At 36.0% G+C, this 5211-nt stretch overlaps 1 pseudogene across 1 annotated transcript; it reads left to right on the forward strand.

The window, feature by feature from the left end:
* The first annotated feature begins 1984 nt into the window (after positions 1 to 1984).
* LOC149231359 (beta-amylase-like) lies at positions 1985 to 4815 on the forward strand (annotated as a pseudogene). Its single transcript, XR_016248423.1, has 6 exons — positions 1985 to 2029; positions 2121 to 2174; positions 2303 to 2572; positions 3636 to 3839; positions 4191 to 4430; positions 4540 to 4815. The product of XR_016248423.1 is annotated as a beta-amylase-like (transcript).
* The last annotated feature ends 396 nt before the right edge of the window (positions 4816 to 5211 follow it).

Below are 5211 nucleotides of genomic sequence, written 5' to 3' on the forward strand. Positions count from 1 at the left end.
AAGCAGTCAAAGAAGATAAAACTCGATAGCTACGAAATCAATCAATTTTCAGAGTATCTCATCAAGTGGAAGAACTTACCTGTTGAAGATTCCACATGGGAGGATGAGAGTTTTATATAGAAGCATCCAGAACTACTCAAATGTTGAGGACAACACATTTTTGGAGGAGAAGGGCATGTTAGGTCCATATAATACTAGTGATTCCCCCAGTACTATTGTCATTGTATCCGTTATTGTTATTGTTGTGCCCCTATTGTCCCCATATTGTTACTATTGTGCCCATAGAACCCCACTATCGTTATTTTTGTGCCATCATATTATTATTGTTAGGTCTGCTTTGGTTATATTGTGACTCCTTAGACTCCTATATATATAAAGGAGGTTTTTTCATTTGAATCATCTAAGAATTGTTCATTTGTGTAATGTAAAGGAGGTTGCCTCCTCGAAGAGGCTTATTTCTAAGGTGTTGATCTATCTTAAATCTATCTTTTTGTGAGTTGGTTTCACAAAATTTCCACAATGATCACATTTTTTACTACTAAGACATTTCCTTTGGTAATATAATTCATGATTTTCTCTTCCACATAGAGTTCATATAAGAAATCATGGATAGTGGAAGGAGGAGGTTATTTTTTCCAAAATATTTTACCAAAATTAATGAAGTTGTCATAAAATAATTGAAATTTCACATGATAACAACAACAAACAAGTGTTGTGTACAGTAATAGGGTTACATACCATGGTTTTTGTGCACAAAAGTATTGATTGAGACATTAATTCCATGATTCTCTTCTATGAACTTATTGAACAACTCAATTTGAGTGGTGTCCAAGATATATTTTGCATGTTCTTCATACATATTTCAAATTATTCTTTGTCGTATCACATCCGTTACTTTTGGTGAAACACATGAATTTTTCATCCAATATTAATATATTATTTTTTTAACATCTTATCCAAGTCTATCTTTGTATGGTTTCCTACAAATAATTCTCTAACAAGCTAATTCAACATTTGCATCTATTTGCAATCAAATTTTCTATGCTTGTGCAATAGTTTTTCATGAGGTCCCTAATACTTTTTCCATATATTTTACCAAATGATTTTATTAACTACTTGTGAAACCACTTCCATTTGTATTGCCCTACGTGCATCTAGATCACTTTTCTTTCTAGATATTCCAATTAATTTTAGAGCAATATTTATATTTTGAATCACATTTTCCTTCACATTTTTATCTTTCGTTCAATTTCGAATACCCAATAGTGTTGTAGCCTCTTTTAATTTCTTTGATGTTAAGAAGCCTTTCAAAATTTGAGCTTCAACTGTCACATTTTCATATTCGAAGAACTTATCAATAATGATCTTAACATGATATCGTATAACATGGTCAATTCTTTTATCTCCATATGTGCCAATGTCGACTTTCCTAACATCTCATCATTGATATTGATTTCATTTGTACATATGAGAATTTAATGTAAATGAGTATAAATATGCATTAAATAATTAATTTAAAAAATAGAGTTCATGAAATTGAAACAAATAAATATGTATAATTTCAATAATACATGACATATATATACATACCTAAGGGTGATTCAACTTCTTCACTTGAATCTCTTTCAACATCTTCAACAAAATCATCAATCATTGGTTCATTTTCTTTTTCACGTTGTATTTCAACATTTTCAATCTCATCATCAATGTTATGAGGAAAATCTCTCTTTGTTTACATTGCAAAATATTTTTCAAATTAGTTAATCAAATAAAAATTAAATTCCATAATACACTATTAAATTTTTACGTCGTAAGGCGTTCCCTCTGAGAAAGACATCCCTAAAATGTGACGTGTGCGATCCTGAGCCATTGATTCTGTGTGTTAGACGATTGGGGTGTTTTCTGCCGTTGATTTAATCTGTTTTTTTTATAGAAAAATATTATTTTTTCCACCAGCTGGAATACAGAGAGGGAGGATCTGGCAATGGGCCATGAAAGGCCAGGCCTCCTGGCGATGAGACTCTTCGCAGTGACTGAACGGAAACGTACGTGTGTTCACAGTGACGAAACATGTCTTTCTTCTTGGTTTCGTGTATTTCTTCTGCGTGAGGGCCGCGTAGCCATCATACCGCGAAAGTTAGGGTTGGAAGTTCCCTGGAATTGGAGAATTTCAGGTAAGAAAGTACTCTTTTCTGAACAATTTGGACGATTTTATTTTTTTTCCTATCCATGTAGCTCATTCGAGTATATAAATCATGTCATTTTTCTGAAATCGTGAATATTTTGATGGTTGTGAAAACAGTGCTATGACAGTTATCTTCTGTCAGAATTGAAAGCTGCTGCAGAAGGTATCGGACAGCCGGAGTGGGCATTTTCAAGTCCTCACGATGCTGGCAATTACAATGACCAACCAAATTCTACACCTTTCTTTCGTAAGGATGGATCTTGTACAAAAGATCGTGGAAGGTTTTTTCTGGCATGGTATTCAACTATTCTGTTAAGACATGGTGACAGAATCCTCGAAGCAGCCTCTGAAATATTTGAAGGCTGCCCGATCAAGTCGGCAGCTAAGGTGGGCTCATAGCATACCAAGCAACTTCATTTCAGGGTGTCTAAGCGTGAACCTACGAAGATAGTTTTCTTCTTTTAACCTCCCCCCCTTTCAATTTCACCAGTGGCAAGGTGGGCTCTTGTCATACCAAGCAACTTCATTTCAAGGTGTCTAAGCATGAACCTACGAAGATAGTTTTCTTATTTTAACCTCACCCCATTTCAATTTCACCAGTGGCAATTAAAGTGAATTAGTTTGTTGTCCCAGCGGCTAGACAGGTGTTTAGTATATTACAAATCCTTTGAGGACGGACAACCAGCATCCATTCAAATTGAATATTTCTTGGTACTTACACATTATGTATGTAGTATTTTGAAGCTTCTCAGATTGTCCCTGGCATGATCTTCTCCGTAATAAGTGCATAGAGCATTCCACTTTTATTGTGAAAATTCCTAGGCACACTTTATTTTGTTGTTTTCTTCTTTACTGGCCCGGAGACCCCTCATTGTTTGGCCAAAGTGGGATTGAGACTCCTGGAACATGTCGCTTAAGGATTCTCCAATAAAACCTGAATAAAGTTTAAGCACCAAAGAGCCCTGTGAATCGAACTTGGACTAATCATGGTAAATGTTCAAGCCTTTTAGTAGAAACCTGGATAAACAATAAAGTGTGCTGAGATTAAACCCATGTAGATCAATTGGTTTATGTGGGGTTTAGTCCCTACCAGGTCACAACTTCAAATGTTATGGGAGGGTTTGAGGATGGGAGCCACTTTTGGGAATTAAACTATCCCAAGGGGCATCAACTGAGCTTGGCATAATCCGGTGATATCATTTCACTGTTGGGCAGATCATTCTTCCATCCAACAATAATGGGGTTAGCCCTGGCCTAGCCTCAGGCTAGCTAAACTGTGCTGAGATTCAAATATAAACTAACAGCCGTAAATCTCCAATAATTTACACTTGAACCGCAACCCAACCAATTTATCTTTTACTATTATTACTTGCTGGATTTTCAAGATCCATTAACCTATTCTGATCATGAGTGAACATTAGTCTCATTTCCTTTCTTTTTGCATCTGTAGGTTGCTGGAATTCACTGGTGGTACAAGTCTCATGCTGCAGAGCTTACAGCGGGCTATTACAACTTAACCGAAAGAGATGGATACAGACCCATAGCCAAAATGCTGGCAAGACATCGGGCGGTATTGAATTTCACATGCATTGAAATGCAGGATAATGAACAACCATCTGAAGCCGGTTGTGAGCCGGAGGCTCTTGTGCGTCAGGTGAATAAAAAAAATTGAAGTTGACAGAATCAAGGTGGATTTCCATAGCTGGTTCTGCTAAATTTAATCTTAATCACACTGCATCAAACTAGGGATTGGATTAAACTTAATACAGTGGAGAACACACATAAATTAAATTTTATTTTAGGTAGGAAATATGAGCTTTATGATGTATCATCTGATAAAATGAGTGCTAGTGAGAAATTGGTCACAATGACTAATATTTCAAGTGAAAAATTGACCAGCATTGAATCTCTGAAAAATAATTTAGACTGAAGAAAATCCATACATAGTTAGATATCGTCTTTTTTGGTTTTGGGCGTTGGTTATCTGAAAAATGTGTGGTTCCAGGTATTAAATGCTGGATGGAAAGAAGGTATTGAGGTTTCCTGTGAAAATGCTTTACCTAGATTTGATGAAGAAGCATATGATCAGATTGTAAGGCAATCCAGACCCGAGGGAATAAACGAAACAGGACCGCCCAAGAAGCGAATATCTGCTTTTACCTATCTAAGGCTATCTCAAGAACTCATGCAAGAACATAGCTGGAAAGAATTCAACAAATTCGTGAGAAGAATGCATGTGGGTTTGGTATGTACCTTGTCCATATCATTTTCTTTCACTCGATGAGATTACTTTTGTCTAATTGGAATCTGAATGGATACTGTTATCATTTTTTTTTTCTTGTCCTCTTTTTCAGGATTATCATCCGGAGCCTGAGAAATACTTCAATCCAAGAGTACCTCTGAAGCGTTCGAAACCTAGGCAGGAGATTGAAGAATTCCTTGCTGCAGCAATAGCACCCATGCCTGTGTTATTACATGGGATTGCTTCAGATGACAGTTCAGGTGTCAACCTTATAGAAGAGAGCTCGCAAATACATGGGACGGTGTCTGTAGAAGATAAGATGCCACTCACAGGAAAAATATCGAAGTGGCTTCTATCACCACTCTCATGGTTCCAAAGAAAAAATTAGAATCAACGGTTGCAGCCAGTCGATGAGCACTCCTGAGTAGTACTAGAATCGTTGAATGTTTTACATTTGTGATAGCAAACTAATGATTTTGAACGTTAAATCAATCCATTGAAGATTGTATTTTTAATTGACCGGATGTAAATTGAGTATCAAATCATTTAACGGGTTGTAAAGAATATTCCAAATTTTTAGTGTATACTAATTTTTTCAATCGAATAAGTATTAACAAGGGCAACTGGCATTGCTGTAGTCCCTGCCGGTATGCAATTTCAAGAAACACCCAAATTCAATGATAATTGAGGGATATGCAATTTCAGGACACACAAATTCCATGATAAATGACTAATAATCTAAATGAGTTAACAAACCTTTAAACATGAATGTGGCTAAATGACT

Source organism: Pinus tabuliformis, chromosome J (assembly GCF_031772625.1).
Source record: "Pinus tabuliformis cultivar Carrire ecotype Pingquan chromosome J, CPIR1, whole genome shotgun sequence".
Taxonomy (NCBI): Eukaryota; Viridiplantae; Streptophyta; class Pinopsida; order Pinales; family Pinaceae; genus Pinus; species Pinus tabuliformis.